General features: G+C 36.1%; 2 protein-coding genes across 2 annotated transcripts in view; one reads left to right on the top strand and one right to left on the bottom strand.

The window, feature by feature from the left end:
- The window catches only part of IMMP2L (inner mitochondrial membrane peptidase subunit 2), an 892,307-nt gene that overhangs the window by 429,398 nt on the left and 439,135 nt on the right, over positions 1 to 23,774 (bottom strand). The gene's annotated exons all lie outside the window — the stretch shown is intronic.
- LRRN3 (leucine rich repeat neuronal 3) overlaps positions 139 to 23,774 on the top strand; it is a 36,393-nt gene continuing 12,757 nt past the window's right edge. The window contains exon 1 of the mRNA XM_024757774.1: positions 139 to 652. The gene's annotated coding sequence lies outside the window, so the exon portion shown is untranslated. The remainder of the gene's footprint in view (positions 653 to 23,774) is intronic.

Here is a 23,774-nt window from a genome sequence, read left to right as displayed (position 1 = left end):
GGGAGGGAGGGAGGGAGGGAGGGAGGGAGGGAAGGAAGGGAGGAAAAAAGGGAGGAAAGAAGGAGGGAAGGAAAGGAATGATACTTAGGAAAATAAGCAAGGCTGTTCCACTTATTTGTATCCTAAGTAGCAGTGTCATAGAACAGACAGGTTGTTTCAGCCAACCAGACGGAAGCAGCTGCGAGCGCTACATCTTGGCAGTCCGAAGCGATTGGCCCCTCTCTGGGGAGTGGAGGGTGTTCAGTTATTAATGACCGCTGAGCAGGCAGCACCATGTCAGTGTGACAACTGATCGGGTGAACGATGCACCACTAACCACCATGGAAACAAGGAGAAATAAAGCCAGCTCCCAGGATCTCTCTTCACTGGATTGAGGGCTTCAGCCTGCCGACTGAGAGAAAGAGTTCCAGGAAAAAGAAGGAATCCTAGCTGTAGCCTCCCGCCTTCGTTTACATTTTAGAATACAGAGATAAGATTGCTTGCATGTGTGCATATCTATAGTACACGTTTGTGTATACTTTAGTACACACACGTATGCACCTATTTACACCCGGGCAAGAACACAACCATGTGATTATAGCAACTAAGGAACTGAGGAATCCAGCACGCAGGGACACAGAAGGTGGTGTAGCACAGAAACCGCTTTTACAGGGTAAGTTTGAAATATGCATTTCTATATAAATACGCTCTATTTCTTGTTTAGTTGATGCTCTTTTTTTTTTTTTACACCTAAATTCTCCTCTGATGTTCTCTTCTTGTCTGAATTCTGAAAGCAGTTTTCTTTCCATTTCATTTTTGAGAGGAAATTCAAATGCAAAAGCCCTCTGGCTCTGTGTATGCCTAGCTGTGTTTGTGGGATTCTCCAACATGAATTTTACTAGCTTGAACGCCCATCAGAGGATGTGAGTGGGAGAGAAAAAGCAGTGCTGGGGTGGGGGGGAGGAGGAGAGAAAGGAGGGACAGAGAAGATAAGGGGACAGTGGGAGAGAAGACCAGAGGAGGAAAGGAGAGGGAGAGGGGGCGAGGGAATTTTGCTTTTTCTTCACAGTACTTGTAATGAAAAGCAGATCACACATCATTCTGTGTTTTGAAAACAACCTCCCAAATGGGGCATTTTTCTCCCTTTCACCTAGTGGTTGGAGATTTAACACAAATGCTGCTGTATGTCAAGAGCCAAAACCACTAAGCAGAGTGGCAGAATAAGCATATCACAAACAGTTATTGAATTTCTGCCAGGCTACATCTTACGGACTGGGGTAAATGACTTCCCTTTAATAACATCCCCTCGCTGGTCTGAAGGGACAGTGCAAATGTCTGATTGCTTATGCAGCTGCAACTCTAGGTAAAAGGATCCCATGAACCAGAAGACTTCTAATCTTTTTTTGGTAATTAACAGGATCACAGCAGGATGGCTTTAAAGTACATTTCCTATTTAAGAAGATTGTTTGTTCAAACCAAGGGCTATATTCCCTTTGCTGCTACTGAACTAGAAGGCTTAATTCTCCTCTAATTTATTCATTTTTAACAATATGTCCTTGTTTCCGTGCGTCTAATTTTTGTGAAAGCAAGCTATGAGAATGAGTCGAACCTTCCTCATTTAGTGAAAAGGGGACAATGTGAAAAAAAAAAAAAAAGAAGGATTCAAAATATCTATCTAGAAAACAGTGTGCCCTGGCACTATAAATACTGCTTATACCCTATATTTCTCCTCTTTAGCTTCAGAAGCAATGCCTTTGAGACAGAATTACTCTCAGTAAACTATGAGCATCTATGCAGTGATGATTCATGGTATACAGTGTGGGTTAATTTATACTTCCAGTCGTGTGAAAGGAAGCTAGCTACTTAGAATATGCTTTCAAACAGACAACATCAATTGAGGATGTTCATGGCAACATTCACTACCCCCTTTAATGGATCCTGTAAAGACATTAAAACAAACCAAGTATTTACATTTCATCTTCTGCAGCTCCCTCCTCCTTTCCTTTAAGTCAACTAACCAAATAGTTAATGGAGACTGCTTCTTTCGAACTGCATGTTATTTTTCTCTACAACTGTAATTTCAGAGTTTTTATTGGTTTTCTAGTTTATAATATGAGCCCAAACCAAGAGACAGTAACCAGCCACTTAGACCCTGCCACTTTCCCATAAATGTGTCAATAAATGAGTCACTTTACAATATGTAATGTAAGAAGTCAATTCCAGGGACCTTTGTAAATGATGACAATAAAGCAGCTCTGACAATATGCCATGGGCTTCAATCTTCCCTCTGTAAAATGAACAAGTTTAAGAAGAGGTTTCCTGCTCAGAGTGGAAAATGAAAGGTGTTGAAGCATTAGCTCAAAATATTGGCAAGTTTGCTCACTCTGCCTGAAACGCCACACGTAATCTATAGGAAAACAAAATGATTCACTACAAGGAGGAAAAGGTATATTTGCTTTTCTGCTATTCATTAGAAGTGTGCCTTCTGTCACAGAACAGATGTGATATTTTTGAGGTACCTCCTAAGTTCCTAGCCAAGAGAAAATGCTTGAAGCAGATATTCAACCTCCGGATTTCAAACTCCTGTACAATGTAGCATTGCAGTATTGATTTCAGTTTTTCCTAGTCCTTTTCTGGGGAAACTTTCCATACCAAACACACATTCTTAAATCCTACCCAAGCTATTTTAAAATTGCAATCAACGACAGTGGATTCATTCTTTAACCTTGGTAAAGCTCACATACATATTTTGTGGATTACAGAGATCAACAGTGTGCCCACTTGAGTCTGAGAAATACAATCACTCCAGAACCCCGGGGTTGTCACTCAGTGTGTGCCAGGGAGTTTGGTGATCTGATCAGCATCTACCAATGCCAGATGATGGACATATGAGCGTGCCTGCAAGACTTAACCACAGTCTTCCCCAATCACATAGCTATACCAGAAATAATAGCTTTCTGGCAAGACAAGCTTCAAAGAACCATGTTTTCAGAGTGTTGCTTTTCACAGGCAACATGCTGAGTTAGAACGCTGATTAGTAGGTGGAATTTTTTTCTTTGGTTATTGTTGCTGCTGTTAATAGCTTAAAAACAGTGATATCAGCTTTCTAGCCCAGCAATCAACTTATAATTCACTAACTGTATTTTACTATTTTTCATCTTTTTTACATCTACTCCTTTTTTTTTTTTTTGGCCACAAGATGGGTTCGATGTTTTACTTTCTTCCCCCAACTCTGAATTTTTTCTGGTGCGAAATGCCTGTGTAAAATGCCACTGCGATATTTACTACAAAATAATTATGTTGATGAGAAAGGTTTGTAATCTGAGTTAAAAAATAACACTTATGTAAGTTCAATAGTATTACTTAATTAGCAGCCCCTGAAGATGGTCATAGATGAGATATCTGTTGGGGAATCTGAAGGAGATCATTTAAAAGGAAGCTAATAGCATGCTAAAAAATGAGTCCCTACTTCTAGCCTCAGTGAGGATGCCCCCAAAGAATGATTTAAAATAATGTAGCTCCAGCCAATCTGGAGAAACACTGGACACATCTGCAGCCACTTAAGATGTTCCATGGAGACCTGGTTCTGAGGGTGTGATCACTTAGGTATCACTCCTCGGCCCCATGCAACTACATAAAGCAGGTAAACATAAGGCAACGGATCAGTATATCTCATCAGGGCTGCCAAAGGTAAAGCTCTTTTATGCTGGCTGCGAGAGCAGCGCTTCGGAAAGCTTCCCAGCGTAGCAACTGAACACAGGTCCCGCACACTGTGCGGTGCATGCCTCCCTGGCTCTCTTCTGATGAAGTGATGTCTGGTTGGACACTTAGCAAGTAGTACATGACAGCAATCACTCCCTTGGCCACAAAGTAAAAGGAAATCAAACTTCATAGAAAGAAAGTAGGTGGTGCCAGAGGATAGAAAAAGTAACAGGGAGAGATATAAATGTTTCTTTAACCTGATGGGAGGGGTAGAAATAGATCTCAGTTGGCGCTATTTAGAAGTCATTAAGTCAAGGGGAGCAGAGATGACAAAATGTTTCTCTCAAATTTTGTGAAGAAATGCAGTGCCCACTGGGCCATCTACTGTATTTGCATAATTGTCATATTTGTATATAACTGTTTGCTACTATGTTAATTTATCTTTAGGTTGTGATGAGGGAGGGCTAGTTTTTAAGGTGCCATTCATAAAAGCACATTACACAACCTCAGCATGGGGAAATGAAGAAGGGGAAGAGATTTTCGTATAATAGTAGAATTTTAGGATTGAATGGGACCTTTGGTAAATGATGGTCTAATATGCTCGTTTTACTGGGGAAGAAACTGAGGCCCAAAGGGTTTAACATCTTTACCCCAAATCACTCAGTTCTTTATTGGAGGCCTAGGGTAGAACCCCTCAGGGTGCTCCCTCCAGCAGTCTGTTAAAGGTCTGCCTGCTCACTCTTCCAAAGATAATATTCTTTAAAAAGTAAAATAGAAAAAAAAAAAAAAAAAAAAAAAAGTAAAAGAAAAGACTCATAGATATATGAAAAAAAAAAAAAACTTAAGGAGGTGTTTATCCAGATAATCAAGCACTCTAAAAGTAAAAGCAGACATTCAACAATAGAAGCAATATGATTTGTTAAGTACCTCACAACCAAATATTTGTCTTTGGGATGTAGTCTACTATATTCTGTAATAAGTCATAAAAATTAGAGATTTGCCCTGTTTTTAAAACATTTTAATAATAATACTGCTCTCTTTCACCTATAGAAATTCAGCCATTGATCAGCCACTGTAAGTTTTCCCAGGAATTCTGAAGAGACTCTCCAATCCTTTTTTACTGGGTTTACCAGTAATATTTTAAGGCACTTACATGTGTCCTCTTTATATGCAGTGTCCATTCTCATGCTTTGCTTCTACACCTCACAGAGGAAATTCTTAGAATAGCAATCCCTACTTTCCTCTCTCCATCTCCCCCATTCTGCCTTACCTTTTCATTTCCAAAGTTAAAAGTAAGAGCCTTTGTAGACAGTGACATACCTCCTTAATTTCACAGCCCTATTTTTTTCTTTTTGGCAAATTTCTTTGGCAAATTTTTCTTTTTGGCAAATTTGCTCTCCACATTTCGCTAAGATAAGAGCAATGAATTGACCCAAAAACTTTGGGGAAGTAAAGGAGGATACAAAAAAATAACACAGTAATTGTGACTATTTGTTTAAGAGCTATACTGTGTACAGAGTAAATGACATTTGCTCCTCCCAACAACCTGCTGAGGGAGTAATGATGATCACCTCTCTTTTAAGATTGGAGAATTAAGTTCTGTGAGGTTAGAGAATTGTGACAGTCAGGGAGCTAACGTGTGGAGGAGTTGGGTAGCCTCACTCCAAAGATGGTACAGCAATGATCATAGTACCTGGCACTTTGTAAGGCCATTAGTAAATATTCGTTCCCTTTTCCCTGAAATCCCACTCTAGCCTAACCCTTTCAAGTTTTATGCCCTTTGTACCATACCACACTATATGAGGATAGATTTCTGCAATTAAAAATCTGTACTTCTTAATTTACGTCACAGCTAACAATATGCCCAAGTTAAATTTGAAAAACAACAACAACAACACACAACCAACATCTACTCTTGGATAAAAAGATTCACGTCTTCTACCTACTTACTCATCCATATGTTTGTCTGACAGCAAACAGACACTTGGCAAAGGTCTCAAAAATTGGATAAAATGGGATGAGTAAATTATTCAGGCATGTTCCAGGTTGTTGGAACATTAAGAGCAAAGTCCTCAAAGTCATCTGAAGCACCACCAATGGATAAAGTTTACTAGTAAAGCAGCTTCTTTGGCATCTCCTTTCTAGTTAATCTTGGAGAGAAAATGGCACACAAAGACCTCAAAATGCCAGTAAATTTATTCAGATTATTCTGAGGGCCCTTTCTAAGGGAGATTTTATCTTTCAAAAGTAGCATCATCGTTGGAATAAATGAAAACCCCTGAATAAAGCTGCATGTAAAGCTTTACTTGCAGAAGGTGAAGCATTCTACAGATAATCAGCTACTCTGTTTAAGAACGGGTGTAAACATCACCACTTTTTTCCATGTCTGCATTGAAAAGGCCCATGGACTCCCCAGTGACCCACTTGAAAGGCTTAGCATCAACAAGCAATATTTTCTATTTCCATAAACCTGAAACCCCTGGGATTTAATTCCCTGAGGAGTGAGAAAGGAGGCAGTGTTTCCTGACTTGTACAAAGCACTGACTCCAGGAAGGGGAGAATGTATGCCCCTGAGCCTGCTAACGGGCCATGGCTAAGCAATGGCCTTCAGCAAGTCTCAGGACTTGCAACATTTGCCAATGACATGAGTAATACTGAATATTTTGATTACAGAAAATACTTAAAGAGGCCTCATTTGCATTGTGATAGAGAGGACTGAATGCGCTTTATTACAAACGCTCTCTAAAATTAGGAAATTAAATTAATAAAATGACTCTAAAGGAACAAGGGCAAATATTCTAGTAGATTCATTCCACTGGTAAAATTTGCTCCATAATATCTTACAGTCTCATAACACTGAAAGGTCAGGGCATTTAAATTACATTGTCAGAAATTTACTTTTGTTACGAAAAACTAAAAACTGAAAAAAATGCTAACAGCAGACATGTATTTTCAGAGGTACAATTCATATTGGCCTTTATGTCATTAGAATAGTTTTCTCACCGCTATATTCATATTCCCAAGACATAATGGTCTTATCATTGTTTGCTAACAATGTCTCTGGGCTCCATGTTTAATTCTATTGTCATCAAAAAATCAGTCACTCAGAAACACCAGATACTGAATATATTCTACCGAGTATATGGGACCACAATGGACTTTTCTGAAATTTCAATAGTTGCAGGAGGTAATTTCAGTATACATCTAGACTGATCGTATTTTGATTTCTACAAAGCCCAAGGGGTTAATGGCCTTACACTGCACATGTTTAAGGCATTGACAGTAAAACAACGGAGTGGGTGAAGATGGGCCTGAGTGTAAGTTGCAATGCTGTATCACTGAAGAGAAAGTGCAGTAGAATGGAATGAGAAAAATAATGCTACAATCATATATGAAAAAGAAATACATTCTAAGCATTTAGAAAACTTGGAAGCTCTTTTCCTAATAGTTCTGGAATGAAAAACATGTAAAATGCCGTTATAAGATAGAGCTTAGATTGTATTCATCCAACAAGTCAATTCTTTGTGTGAATAGCTGAACTGATTCACTCACCAAACATACAATTTATATTTGTTCCTCTTACTGTAGTCTATCACCCACGCATTTTTTACACAAACACTAAAGCGGCTCAAAGAGTGTCATAAGGTGATGTTCAGCTAACTTTTTAAAATCAATGAGGCATTTGCCAAAGTACCATTTCCTTAATCAGTTACTTTACTTTTAACAAGCAAGCAAATTCCATGTAAATATCAAAGTCTCATTTTTCATTTACACTATAAACTGTGTTACACTCTGCTGCTGTTGGACAAAATGATCAAAGAAATGAAGAATTACATGTTTTATGACATAAAATACTGTTAGCACAGACCTTATGAGTTCAAATCGCATTATGTCTCTTTGACAATCCCTTATTGGCTAAGGGAATGATCACAGAGTTAGCAGATCTCATTTACTACATACAGGCATTTTCCGTGCCCAACACTGCTGAACACTTCACGTGAATTTTCTCATTTAACCCTCATAATAATCATATGAAGCAAGTTTTTTATTATTATTTTAATAGTAATTATTATTAATCCCATTTTACAAATGAGAGAAATAAGGCTTAGTGAAGAAAAGCAACTTGCCTCACCTAATTAAAGGCAGAACTAAATAAAGGAACCAGGTCAGTTTGGCTCTAAATATCATGCCTTTGTACACCAGGCAGCACTGCTTCCCTGTTGGTATTACCTAAATATAACTAGTCTGTACTGCCTTCCAGGAGTCAGATTCCCTATCCAAATACAATCAACCCACTTAGCATTTCATAGCATGCGTTCTTCTCATACTAGGATATTATCTCTTGGCAGGATTCATTCATCTTTTCTTCTTTTTTTGGTTTCTGAGAAAAAAGTGATCATTTACTTAGTTGTACTTGAGTATCACTATCCATTTGATTAACTAAAATGATTTCTGCAGTTCACAGGCCAACCTTTCACTGGTGGCTTGTAGGCTTACAGACTTCTTCCTTCACCATTTTTCTGTCAAGTAGAATTCAACATGTTTCTTTAACCGAGGTCGCTCGGCGCAATAACTGACACAAAGGAGAAATGCAAAACTTAGCCCACAGGTCTCAGTTTTCATTATTTATAACAATCCTTCCTGGGTCCAACTCCAATCTGTGGATCCTTCCTTTCCTCATGCAATCTCCTTTAAACAAGGAAGGTGAAAACAATCTGAATACTATTTCACTGCTAGTATGATTATCAATTGTCAATGAAATGCATCAATCCTCCTCATTATCAGTAAGCTTCCAGCCCTGTAAAGATAATTGATGAAAGCCATAATCTGTTTTTCAAAAGGAGCACGCTGAACCAAACCTAAAACTTCAGCAGAACTGTTCTATCCCAGCTGCTTGCAAAACTTCAGCATTTCTCGCTGAGTGACCTCCTCAGAGAGCTGATTATCAGGGGAGTCCTTCAATCTGACTGTCCTACATAGAAAAAGCTGAATGTGAAATTAAGGCCAAAATGTTACTGAGGATTCTTCCAATGTTAAGGAATAGGGTTTAGAGAGCTCATGCTCAGATGTCTTTTCTTATCAGAATGAAGGTTTTTTTTTAACCATTATAATTAGGCAATTGAAAAATGAATTCAAGCTGAAGGTGATAAAAGGTTAAAATATCTGTGCATCATGAATAACCTAACTCAAAGCAGGTACGAAATAAAGAAAGACTTTCAGAATTTTAAATTAAACTTTTTGATTGTTTTATTCCTGCTATTTCTTACATTCATACATAACAGTGAGACGGAGAAAGAGAAAAGGGGGATGCTGGGCAACACATTCCACATGTACCACAACCTGGACCCTGGTTAAGCTTTTTACACGGCTCATCTCACCTGACGTCACAGCTCTGTGAGGGAGCAGAGGCTCAGGATGGGGAAGCATTTGCCCAACTTCCCATTGTATCAGGGTCCTGATTTGAACCCTGAATGTCTGACTCCAAAGCCCATGCTATTAAAATCATGCTATTTGCCTCCCATGTCATATATATATATTAGAATAAGCATAATATATTTCTCCTTTGAGAAGCATTTTACTTTTCATACAGAAGCATCCAACAACAGCCTCTTTCTATAGTTGTAAGTTTCTCAGCAAAGTTCAGAAAGCTTATATAATAATTAATCAAACTTCAGTTTTACCACATGGGGCAACCTGATTAGCATTTCATGAATAATATAATGAACACTTAATATAATATAACTAATCTAAAAGAAAAGTATTATTTGTGGATTTTCTACTTGAACATTGCCATTATTCTGTGTAATTTCAGAAGTGTAATGGAATAAAAAATGATCATAGTTGAATTCCAAAAGCACTTGTGAATATCTAAGATATTTACCATTTCTTAGGGAATGGATATCAGGAATAAAATGAGGAACGTTTTCCAGGCCATAAGTACCTTGCAAACTGAACATGTAGAACAATGTTTTAACCCTATCCTTCCCCGCTGAATGTAGCTCACCAGATTTAGGAAATATTTGAAACTTCTTTATATTTTTCTATATTGTGTACACCTAGGAAAGATGACAAGCACCTATAAGCTCAAATCTGCTTCATAAAGAATTTTTTCATATCTAGAACAGTAACTCCTCCTCGACCACCACATCTGACCCCATCCTTCCCACACAACACTGAAAGTCATAATATATTCAGTTCTTAATTTCATTTAAGCATGAGGTTTTCCTTTTGAGATAACCATGTTTAATTATAAATCAATGTGCTACTCTGTACTTTACTTGATAGAGACTTCTATGAATCTTTGAAAGGAAAGATATTCAAAAATAATTTATCTTTTCGTCATTCATTTAGACATGCCCCATCATGGTTATTTAATCAATGACCATGGATACATCCAAAATCAATGAGAAGAACCTTGAGGTATTGATAAGAAATGATGTATAACATCTATTTGCTGATGTATAATACAACAAATAGAACCAAAGCTATTTATCTATCTATCTATCTAAATTTTCTCATCTTAACACGTGCCATTCTATCAAGATTTTCCAAGCCATCATATTCCAAAAGTATTGCGAAACACATTGTCTAGAGGTAATATATTGATATATATATGTTTGTACATTTTGATTCATTTTCAACATTAAACAAAGTTTATTAACCTGTAAGTACGATGACCATCAAATTCACAGTGCTTATTTTTAACACAGAATCTCAATCTGTAAGAGTGACACCTAATTATTTTTCAAAGTTTCAGAACTCGTGGTTAAAGATTCAAGTCTTTTTTCATTGTCCATTGTCTGCCATTTTTGTTTTAGGTTTAGAAAAACTGCTTATTAGCGATAAACAATTACTTGCTTTATACAGAATATGCATACAGTAGGAACACTGTGTTGTATTTTTCCCAAGAGAAGACCGGGAATAGGGTAGGGCTAAATGAGATAGGGGTTTGACTGTTAGGGATATGACTGAGATATTTAAGTGGATGTTCTTAGTTAATATACCTGTGAGACTATGGTAAGAATAGTCCCTAGTCTAAAGAGGACCACCACCTATAGTCATTCCTGGCTCTCAGATGATGTCTATATGGTGGTAGATCAGGTATCCTTAGGAAGAGTGTCTACCAGAAATGGACAAAACCCTTTTTCCCACATGTTCATGAACTCCTGTTTTCAAATGCTATATCACATTCTATGTGGAACTCAACTGACGGTTACCCAGAAACCACCACTGGCATCATTAATGAATGAATTCTACACTGCCTATTGATTTGCCTTCAAATGCCACTGAATAATACAAGTCAGACCCGGTATGACAGAATTGTGAAGCTGAGAGAGATTTTACAGATATTAAGTCACTTGCTCAAAGTGACCTCACTACTTACTGCAATCCTTGCCCAGCAGTTATTGCACAGCACATTGACTGTGATGGCAGAGCTTCAAAAAGATTGGACCACATACTCCTATCAAGTCGTTCCTTTTCTTAAGCACCATTATGACCAAAAGTTCCCAAACTCAACCTTGTAGAGAAATTCAGCAGTGCCTTCCCTGTGAAGGGCCCATATTTGTACAAATGTTAGCTGCTGTAGTCTGGCAGAAGCCCAACCCTCTATCATCCAGTCACTCTTCAAGATGCCTCTTTAGATTGACATTTTACTGACATTAATGTGTTGCTGCTGCTCTGCATCAAGCATGTTAATTACTTGAGACCTGGGTTTTGAATTTGTGCCCTAAAGTGGTTTTAGCTGAAGAGTTGTTTTGTTTCATTTTTAAATCAGTCACATAAGAGAGAGAGAGACAGAGAGAGAAATTATTAAATGGAAAACTCACAAATTAAAAAATGGCAACCATACAAAAAGCAAGTTTCATAATTATCCAAAATAGAAATAGAATGATACAGTTCTTTGTGCTATTCTATTGGAAATTTCTACGCCTCTTGGATATTCCATTCCAAATTTAAAAGCCTCTGAGATCATTCTGCCCTAATCCTCTTTGCTGGGAACATAAGAAGCCTTATAACATACAAAATAATTATAATTTTTGAAATTATAAATCTCATTGCAAACTTATTTTTTTAACTTTTTATAAAAACCCTGTCATAAGTTTTCTCCCAAAAGAATGCATAATATAGAATAATGAGCACTAGAAGCTCTGAGTTGCTAAATTAAAACGTTTAAATTGCTGATGATAACATGATCTTCTTTTAGAGTGTAGAGTTTCCATTTATCAAAATAGCTTCAGAGATAGTTTTATTTTCTCTCATTTGAAAATCCTTCTTGCAAGTTCTAATGAAAGACGTTTAAATAACATTTTAACTATCTCTTTAAGATTTATTTCCCCCCAAATGTAACCATATCTCAAGAAATAACAACTGTCCTATCCCATCATCTCAAAAAAGTTATGCTATCACTTTTGTAGATTTATATAGTTAACCATTGTACCTCTATAGCTCTATCTATTTCAAGGCCACCTTAATACAAGCATGTAGGCATACATGTATACACTTGCACACACACAAATACTGGATTTTTCTTAACACCTGTCAACTGTTAATAGCTCTTACCAGTGTATAAATATTTCAAATAAGTCTAGCCACACTGACCTGTACCTGGTTTCCAATAATTTTTCATCTCCTAAGACATGCCATAGAACTGAGATGACAAATACTGTGGTACATTTTAAGAGTTATTCTCACAGAAATAAGCAAAAAAAGAAAAAATCTACAAGGCAAGTAAAATTCTACAATCTTTTATGCAAATCAGTCAAATGCCATTCAAGTAGCTCTATTTTGCTCTTCCACTTCTGTTCTCACATCACCACCTCCAAACTAAGTTACAACAAATTCTAATAAATTTGACCATTATTATGACTATTATTAATTTGATAGTGATTAATATTTAGTAATTACTTTGTTTCCTGTTCAGTTAACATTAAGAACTCTTTTTTTTTATACTAAGAGCTTTTAATGCATTATTTAATTTTCATGCCATCCCTCTGAGGTAGGTACTGTTATCACCCACCATTTAATAGATGAGAAATCAGTGACAGAGGAGGAAGAAGAACTAGAGTCTGTGTCTGATCCCTTAATCACTAGGCTGCCTCTAAGGAAAACCACTGAGAGTACTGGAGAGCAAGAGAATACAACAAAGCATTTGCATTGGCTACTTAAGAAGTATTGGGGTTAAATGTGGGGCAAAGTGGGAACAGTAAAAAGTGATATGTCTGTAATACAGGTTTGGTGGAAAGGCTACAACTTCACTTTCACTTCCCAAGCATAACACCACTCATATCTCTGGGTTTGGGCCTATATTCAGGCAACCATTCTGAAAACCAAATTTGCTGGAGAAATGTCTCCTGCTGTTGAAGAGTTCCATCTTTCCTTCCCTTCATGCATGCACATACACACCTCCATTTTTCACAGCTTGAGCTAGTTTTGTAGAGGGGAAATGATGAAACCCCAGGTAGAGAAGAGACAGTAGCCATACAATTGTCTTTCTCCCACTCCCTCTTTCCCATAAATATATAGTTCTATAAGCCTCAATTCAATATTATTCTAGAGAGTGAAACAGTTTCTTCTGTCATCTGCTTTAGATTTATCAAATGCCATCTTTTGTTCTAGAAATGTTTTCACATCTGTTGATAAAGCTCCAAGTTTATATATTTCATGTATCCTTATGTTGTCAGTGTAGCAACAAACACCATCACTTTGATTGCTGCTGATAGCAGTTTTAAAAGGAAGGAGGGGATATTATACATGAAACTACTCAGTATGGTTGTCAACAATAGTTGAAAATAGTTCTAAATACTAGAAATGTCTCATCATGAATTCCCCTACCTAGTCTTTTCAGGCTTTGGCTTTTTGGAACAAATGCTAAAGAAAGATTCTTAAATGTAGGGGAAAGGAGGGTTGTTATTAGGAATAGAAAAGGTGGAGGACTTGCCAATGGGCAGCAGGGGAAGAGATATTAGTGTATCCTAATCAGCTGTAAGCTGCACTACTCATCAAATGTAAAAACACGCACACATCCAGGCTCTCACTCCATTGGAAGCAGGGGCAAAATCTCTTCAGGAGGAGAGGATCGTGACTTCCGGAATAATGGGGAAGAAAGTAAAGGCAAGCAGAGGGAAGGGGAGAGTCTTATACACAAGAACAGAGAAAAGATAAGAGGAAGGAAGAGAAGGTGCAAGTACAATAGCTGTTAGAAGTGAGTTGGGCCCAAAATGTGGGTCCACTTCCCAGGACACGGAGAGCAAAAGCATGGCCAGAGACTTCCAAAAGTTCACAGCAGAGAGCAATTTCAATTTCCACAGCAAAGGAATCATGGAGACAATAGTACACTCATCTCTGTAGACTGAAACTATGTATTTACAAATAAAATAATCACAATACCTTTTAAGGTGCCCTTTAAAAATTAATTTGACTCTTTTCCATGAGATAAACCAAGGAATCCATGTGTCAATATGCTAAAAAAATTGATGTCAAATAACCTTAATTTTGCAACAAAACCTTCTGTGACTCTGACATCTAGTTAGTCCAGTTGACATCATGTATGAAACTCAGAAATTATGCAGCCAAAGAACAGAATACTAATTCCTGACAGCATGTGGAAAGGAACAGATGAGAACAAAACACCACAAAAGTATATACATTGACCAAATAAGACTGCATACGTTACCATCTTCTATGATAACAGAAATGTATTGACTGATAATTTACATTTGGTTTGCTCCCTTATTCTGCAAATCACAAAAATGGGTTGCTGTGGCAACTGCTATTTAGTTTACTGGGAGGAAAACAATAACAACAAGAAGCCTCAAAGTACCTTCTAAAACACAAATACAGCATGTATTTTTATTGTTCCTCCCACCCCAAGAGAACAAATCTCATGACAGAAACTATTTTTTCATAGTTTTAAAACTGGGCTTGCTTTCTGTCATTTGCATTTTTAAAATTATGTATACTACCAATTTATGCAAATGGTAAAGAAAAAATCCATAGAAATATAAAAGAGATGGATACAGATTGCCTGAGTCACATGAATGTGATTGGGCCATTGTCTTTTATAGCATCCCCACTTTTATCATCGACAGCTCCTTTAACCAATTTAAGTCCGTTGATGTACCAAATCTGTGCAAGATACTCCCAGGAATACACTGAGAGCTCAATGCTTAAAGCATCAGCAAGAGCAGTCTTATTTTTCTGGACCAAAACCAAAAGCAAGGTGCAAATAGGTCATTAATTTTCTGGGAAGCATATTCTTAACCTCACAATAATGCACATCAGAGTCTGTTCACAAGGAGACTGTGCAGGACCCTAGAACACATCACGTTACCAACTTCTGTGCACAGTGGAGAAAGCAAATAAACATCTCTACTCTAAATAAAATGGGAAGAAGAATACTCATCCTTTACCTACTTACTTCTCCAATGGGACCTAAAAGAATGGACATAAACTAGTAGACCCTTTAAGGCCTTGAAAATAAAAACTCGAGTTATTGTTGTCCTTATTCAGCGGCGAGTTTGATAAATTTTTAAACTTTCCTGATGCTGTTCTGACTGGGAAGGTCAACTTTTCTTCAAAGAGCTCAATTACCAGCCCTTGAAACAACACAAGTCTCTTCTTTCTGGAAGTTCACTGATTCTGAGAAAGCTCGTTTAGAAAAATGGCCTACTTAAAAAGCAAAGAAATAAAACAAAGCAGATATGTCCTCTTCTACCACCACTACTGCCATATGAAAACCCTCTCTAGGGTTTCTCACCATCCAAGGCTTGAATTAAGGGCTGACTATTTTGAGGCAGGGACTCAAAGAGGGTAAAGATTGGTGAGGTATGGCAGCTAAAAGATACTAGGGATTTATAATATAAATAACAAGATAACAGGAACTAAAGTCTCAGTGTGTGAAAACACTATGTATCCAAGATGCAGATAAAAGTGTTCCTTACAGATCTTGGAGGCAAAAGTTCCTGACTGCATATATTAGTCTTCTGTCGCTCCAGTTAATCACATGAAAGATTCAAATAGATTCTTTTTTCACTTTTCCTTTGGCAACAATAGAGAACAATCATTTTAAAAATAATTGGAGAAATCTGTGTTTTGTTCATAAGAGAAAAGGAAAACATTCATTCAACAGTACCACATAGAATCATTTGCTTAATAGCATTTCTAATATGTTATGCATTTATTCAATCTACTTCTTACTACATTAAAATGCAAAAACAATTACTCTGGATGTAAATCCTAGAAAAACAATCAAAGTTTCTATTAAATCAGAGAAGAGAAGAGACAGTTAAGCTGCAATGTGATTTGCAGAAGCTCATGAATAGACAATACTTAGAGTTTCTCACTAGAAAGTGAAAGAGTGGTACAGACCCAGATTCCTTCCCATTTTCCCTTCCCTCTTCTCTCCCTCTTTTTTCCTTCTCTCCTTCTCTTCCTTCCTTTCTTCTTGGACTCAGACCAAGGAGAGTCTTTATTTAAAGCCTAAAAATTCAAATTATGTAGGCATGTAAAATCATCTTATATTATAATACCAGCCTTAGCAGATAGAAACTTCCTTTCACATTCGGTTATAAATAGTTTACATTCAACTGAACAGTCACAGGGGAATATGGGCAGCTTCAACCTTCTAGGTCCATTGTTACACACAAAAAAATTCTTGGTTTGCTCTTTGTATACTTATATTAAAGCCATTTCTGTTCATTAAAAACTCAAAATAAGCATGTTAAAGAAAAGGCAACTGAACATGAAGCAAAGAATAAAAAGAATCTGCATGTATAACAAGCATTGTGCATTTTACTTTGTCTGAAAGGAATTTTTAAAATCCACATGCTTTAATTGGAGCGCTTCTGGAGTAATAATCTCAAATATGAGATTCAATAAATGTGTTCATGCTCTGATTAAATGTCAAAGCCATAGATTTGTTATTTCAGATACAGTGAGCAATAATTTTGTTGGATAATAATGAACTTCCAAAGATTTATTTGTAACACTCACTGTCCATTTCAAAGCTCTGAGTTGTACTGTAGAGTACTTCCAATTCTGTTGATAATATTACAGAATCTGGTATACAGAGCTGACATTTAAGTAAATTTTACTCATTTTTACATGTGCTGCATGGATTCTAAGTACTTCTGCCAAAACTTGGTACCAACAATCTTTGCACATCTTGACTAACAGCAGATATTGTTTTGGTTTGCATCAACTTTTTTCCTTAACAGGGTATATATGAATTTCTTTACAACAAGGGTGTTTTTATGCCCCAAGGTATTTAGGGAAACACTATTTTCTGTAAGTATCATTTTCCAGCACAGATTCTTTACTCCAATCTAGGCTTCCCTAAAGATGCAAACTTCACAGATTGTTGATGTAATGACCACTTCCCATTCGATCACTATCAGCTGGCCATGAGCAAGGCCTGCCAGCCACTCCAAACCAGTTTTCTAGAGAACTTTTCTCAACACTTACATTCAATTATCTTAATGTTTATTATTATTCTTTTTTATTGTTGTTATAGCATTTTAATTTTTTTAAGTCTGTGACAAGTCGAGATATTAAGAACATACTATGACCAAATTTACATGGTTTTCTCCGTTCTCCAAGTAGAAATGCCACAAAATTTAAGAAATTAATCCATATCCCTTACACCCTCATTACACTATACTACTACTACAGACATAATCTATAAAAATCAAATGAAAAAAACCTATCTCATTTTCACAAAACATTATCTTCATTAGTTCTCTCCAGACATATTTATTCAAGATACAATTATGAGGGTGACGATTGGATTAGAGGTATTCTCATGATTAGATCTAACTATACTTTTATACATGCTACTATTTATAAGTGGCTTTTGCTACAGTTTCCTTAGTCGCTCAAATTATAAACACATACATATTTATTTCTCAGTTTGCCAAGTTTATGTTATTCAGTATTCCACTCATAGAAGCTATTGTCGGGAACTCAGCATTCATCAGCAAAACCGAGGTCACAAATGAGTGTCTTACACATTACTTATTTCTTATAATGCTATTTCGGGAATTTACAATTAAAGTCAACTGATATTCACTCATTCATTCAATACTTTCTTAACTAGCCAGGCACTATTCTAGCTAGACATTGGAGACATAGCCGTGAACAAAACAGGAACTCTTTAATAAAGCTAACTTTCTAGTTGGAGGTGGTGGGAAACAGGCAATAAACAAAAAGTAAATAAATAAATAGGTTCTAGTGGTCTTGAATGCTATATAAGGAAAACCAAACAGGGACTCGAAGCAGTACTTTTGGTAAGGTGGTCTATAAACATCACCAAATAGGAAAATTAAAAGCCAAATTAAAGAACAAATGTCTAAAATGCCTAAAATAATTTCAGTACAATGTAACATGTTCATTGCCAACTATGTGATGAACCATTATCTTTTCCTTCCTAAGTTTTAAAAAGAACTATCATCTAATTTTATCATACAAAAAAAGGAATATTCAGCCTTGTGTATGCTGATGAAGTAAATAAGACACTGGTGTAGACCTGGAAGTACTTTATTAACAACTAATAAAGGGGCTAATCAAGCACCTATGCATCTATAACACAAAGCTTTATGCAGTACAGCCTAACAGAATGATGACCGATAATGGAATCGGGAATCTGGGATCAAGCTCAGGAGCCATCACTTACCAGCCCTTAGACTTTGACCAACTCGTTAAATTTTTCTGAGCCTCACTTCATCACTGTTAAGCAGGTATAACAGCACAAGCTGACAGGATTATTCTGGGATATATATGAAAAATGAATTTAGCTTTTTTTTGCAATGTAGCATATTATGACTGCTATTACTTTCATTGTTTCATTATTTGTTGCTATTATATGATAGCAAAAAATTCATGGAAATGACAAAGACCTTTAAGAAATGTTAGGATCAGAACTACAGTAAAATGTGAAACTAAAGCATCAAAGACCTTATGTGGGGCTTCCCTGGTGGCGCAGTGGTTGTCCCAAAAAAAAAAAAAAAAAAAAAAAAAAAAATAGACCTTATCTGTCCATGGATGTCGGAATTAAGTCTACATTAGACAAAATTATATTCTTTAATCTATGTTTCTCCATATAATTGCTGGGGATCAGTCATTAAAGAAAATCACAAAACTAGAATTTTCAACTCTGGATCTTTCATCATTCTGACACAGTTTAATTATTCTTCTCATACACTGAGGATAGCTTTCATTCACTGAAACAAAACTATACCTTCCAAGAAAACCTACACAACACCAGGAGTAATGACAAAGATATATCTTACTAACCAGGGTCATGTATTACAATTTTAAAACACCATGAAAAAAAAAATTAGTCTACTTGAAATTTAGATCTTAAACTCCAACTCCCTAGTGGTTTAATCTAAACTTTACTACGTGGCTATCTTTGAAGAAGACATCTAAAATGTAAATATGATATAAAAAATACAAGTATTAAATATAAAAATTCTTAAGCTTCAAAGAAAGTTTCTTCATAATATGAAATTAATGTTGAATAATTCTTGGCTGAACAATGTGAAATATTCCTGCAATACAAATTAATGGTAAATCAACTTTACTTCGCAAAATAATTTTGTTTGGGCACATGGGAATAGTAAATTTTGGTGAATGTCCCAGATCAAATTTAAAGGATTCTAGGTTTTGAATCATGCAACTGTGTGAAGGAAAAGTTTTTTCTCCTAACTCAAATTCAGTAATCAAGAATAAAAACATATTAAATCTGACTCTGTGAAGCTGTTATAACATAATGTAAAACTATTTGCTTCTCTTACCTTAAAATGATAGTTTTAAATGTATTCCTAAATTTTCTGTAGAGAGTTTATCACGAAGAAATTCTTCCAAACAGGTGATTTGTCACCTAGTTTTTCACCTAATCCATATATTAGATGAATACCAGGCTTTTAAGTGTAAAGTGGAGGCAAATTTACAACCTTGTTTTGAAAGAATCCTTTCTCCAATTAAGATTTAGAATCCTTTCCATGACTGGTCCTCTAGCCAAAGTGGAACCTCAAAAAAAAAAAAAGCTTCAGTTGGCATATTGCCCAAGCTCCTCATGAGGTAGCTGTTGTAAAAGAAGTAATGTTAGCAAGGGCCTCCAAGTAAAGAGCAATTGGGAGGCTACTGGAAAGTTAAGTGGCTATAAGTTGTTAAGTGACAGGAAGAAGGAAACTCAAAGCTTTAAGGTGCATATAGTACCTTTTACTTCCACACATGAGATAAATAATAAAGCTTCACTGACTTAGGGCGCATCAAGAACTAACTCTGTCTGCCCCTTCAGACTTCCTCCAAGTACCACCAGATCATTTCACAATGATCATTTGTCAACACAAGTGTTAAAGAGCACGCGACGTGTCCAGTAGTGAGCTTCTTCTTACTGAGAGATGCACAGACATGCACACAGGCATGAAAACTCCCCCTATACCGTGTTTAGATGATTACTTTTGAAACTTAAAACCGTAATTTGGAAAGGTTTTCTCAAGCTTTCAAATGAGTTTTTATTATTGTTCTATTTTAAAATCTTTCTTGTAGCCCCTGGACTCAAAGATAGCACTTGTCTTAAGCAGTTTGACAAGAGTATAAGGGGGAAATCACAGAGCATGAGGGAAATCTGACATGCTTTTCAAATGAAAATATACAAGCAATTCCACGCTCACTATAAGGAACTAATAATACAGACCCTATCTGTATTATCAGCTCCCTCAGTTACAGTAACAGAAAAGCATCATCCATCACTGAACTCATTGGCAGACAAGCGCTGACCCATGGCACACCTGAAATGTGATGCTATGATTCATCCCCTTGTTCACTGCATTTGAAGAAATTATTTGACCATAGGAGCTCATTTTATTTCAATTCCTTTCAAAATGTGTTTTATTTTCACAATTCTTAGTAAAAATATCAAACTCTGGTATTCATGCTGTTTTGTTTAAGAACAATGAAAACCAATTTTTTTATTATATGCAGAACAGAAGCTGAAGTACCCAGAGACCCTGAACTCTGAGTTCCTGTCAGAGGAATATTCCTTTCTAAAATGTAACTTTCAGTTTTCTGTAATAATACTGCAACTAAAATATTCTTCACTCTCTATCTACAGTACATCATTGGACTCTTGTTCAGAGGCGTCCTTATCTTCTTTACAAAACAAAGACTTTCTGTTCTGCCAAACTGAGCTAATGAAAGAACACAAACATGATGAAAATCTCTCTCCTGTCATCCTTTTATGGCATGTCTCTGCTTCAAAAACCAACCCTCCTGAGATCAGGATGAAAGCATTTACTTGTACTTGTGACGATCAGTATAGAACACACTTTTTTTCTTTTCTTTTTTTTTGGTGGGGGTGGTATATATGCCTACCATGTCCTCCCATGTATAAGATGCCAGGGAGAGCAGTGCTTGTGATCAGAAAGCACTGGGCAGCATACATGTACCTGGTCAACTCAGGCTGGAATCACTCTATGTTTCTTTTAACTACACCAGGGAGATGGACAGTCTTCAGACGACTCAAAGAATGGAGACTTCAAAGACAGGTTAGGGTATCTGGCTGCCTTATAATGAAGAAGAAAATATTTAAAAATTGTTTGAATTGTCTGGAAAATTACCCCAAATGTTTTCATCAGAAATGGAGGGTAACTGAAAGTAGGTCTACATTGAGACATGCATTTCCAAACCATCATACTGCAAGGTACCATATAAGTATTTCTCCTGTCACACAATCAGGGGAATTTGCTAGAGAGACTGTCTCTAAATGCAACTGGAAATGCCTCTTAAGACAGAAGGATGGCATCATTTACAAATCGTCCCACTGCACTACCCAAATGAACTGGAACTGGACAACAAGAACAGGCTTTCAGAAAACAAAAGTATCAAGGGAAAAAGGAAAGTTTATTTAGGCAGACCTGTCCTCTTTATCCATGTGAAAGTTTTCAAATACAAATCGATGCCTAATTAAGTCAATTACCCAAAACTCTACTGATAGGAATAAAAGTTGGAACAAAATGGGAAACCTTAGTACATAAGTTTAGTCAATCACATTGGGAATTTTCTGAACTAATGGATCTTACACATGTGCATGTACATGAACATTTTGCAAAGAGAATAATTATTTTTTACACATATAAAAATTGTTCCCGACATACGAGTAAAAAAAATGTCTCCAAATTTCCTATGAATTGTCCAGGTCCTAAGAATCCTTTTATAGACTCTTCTGATCCTAGTAAAATTCCCACCCTATCTATATGCCACAGTTTGACACACGTGTAAAACATGTGAATAAACATCATGAAAATCTGAAAATATCATGAAATATCCATGTAAATTCTGTCACTATCTGTCAGTAATATGTTATATTTGCTCAGGAAATATATTTAAACAGTTTTGAACTTATTTAAGATTATTACAAAAATTATTTAATTATAGAGCATGGAGGGATCTCTCATTTTAGAAATCAAGTCACTAAAGGTCATGAGGTCTTCTCCTAATTTGGGGGTCTGCATGCTTTCACAATACCCTGCTGCTAAATTACTATTAATCACCCAAATAGAGATCTATAGTTTAATTATAACCTGAAGCAAATTTTCCATTATTCTGTTTTCTAATTTGGAAAATAAGATAATTATACTCCAATCTAAGATGAGTTAATGTTAAGGATAATGCATAAATGAGTGCTTTTCCCCACAGACACCTACACTTGGGACTATACAAATGCTAAATAACAAGAAAATGAAAAAAAGGAAGTTAAAAAGCAAATCAGACAGTCAAATTCCATTGGCTCTCACACAATACTGAATGAAGTACTGTTATGCTATGTTATAAATTAGAGCTCCCCAATACATGGAATGATTCTCACAGAAGAAATACAAGCATAAATAAACAGAACAAGTTCCGGCTTAGAAATATCACTTGTTTGGCTAATTACATACAAAAATCAACTTCACAAATAACACTATTAATGAAGTGCTCAGTTGAACAAAAACTGTAATTAAAAATAAATACAAATCAGAATTTTTTTCATGATAAGAAATGACAGTATCACGACAATCTTTTTTTTAGAATTTTATTTATTTTTTTATACAGCAGGTTCTTTACAATATGAAACACTCCTGAGACTCAGATGGCATTCCCCACTCTCTAAAAGAATATTATAAATGAGGAATTTCTGCACTGCAAATTATCCTTCCTGATTGTAGCTATGCTATAACTAGCTGCCACAAATCTGCTGCTTTGGGGTGCCATGTTTAGCATTATTTTTTAAAGAAAACTATCTTGATCCTTTTTTATTTTATCCCTATGGATCTCCTCACATAGCACAAGCCCCAAATTTTGAAAACAGCAGAAGAAAAAAGATAAAAAATCTAAAGACTACCTCACAATCTGCCCAAAGCATATTTTAAGAATCGGGAGAAAAAAAGAATTGTGCTGTTTAAGTTACTCCTGGTTTCTCTAAAAGAAATTCATTGCAAGGCCTACATTTTAATCTAAGGGAGTCAGCTAAGCCTAGTTTCATGGGGGATGAAAATAGTACATGACTTGTTTAAGATCTGCACTAATATTCTCTGTTCAAGTAGAATGTCCGGAATATGACAAGGACACAAAATAATATCAAATCTCCTCTCCTTTTTTTTTTCTTTTTAGCTACAGCTATTCCTTTCATAATGACAAAAGAGCATGTTATCCAGTTTGAGAATCTCAAAATATCTGATTTGAGATTCTCAAAATATCAGAATCTAAGGAAATCATCCTCAAAAATAGTATCCACTAAATATATGGGTAATAACATACATTTTAGTGCATAAATTCTGTACAATAACAAAAATAATTTTGTTCTAAAAAGGAGATTTCTGTATAATGGTAACTCTATAAAAAATCTTTATGGGATTTCCCAGAACATTAACAATCAATTTGGAAATAATAGTGAAAATTTTGTCCAAACCCCACATTTTGTGGGAAACTAAGACTCAGAGAGCGATATGATTTATCTGAATCACACAGCAAATCTAGGCCTAGAAAAAAGGTTTTCTTATTCTAGTTCCCCTTCTGCAACACTCAACTGCCTTCTAAATTTCATCTGAGTA

The sequence above is a fragment of the Neophocaena asiaeorientalis genome, unplaced genomic scaffold (genome assembly GCF_003031525.2).
Source record: "Neophocaena asiaeorientalis asiaeorientalis breed wild unplaced genomic scaffold, Neophocaena_asiaeorientalis_V1.1 scaffold116, whole genome shotgun sequence".
In the NCBI taxonomy this organism is placed as follows: domain Eukaryota; kingdom Metazoa; phylum Chordata; class Mammalia; order Artiodactyla; family Phocoenidae; genus Neophocaena; species Neophocaena asiaeorientalis.
Note: the sequence above shows the minus strand (reverse complement) of the source record. Positions and strands in the feature narration are given on the sequence as shown.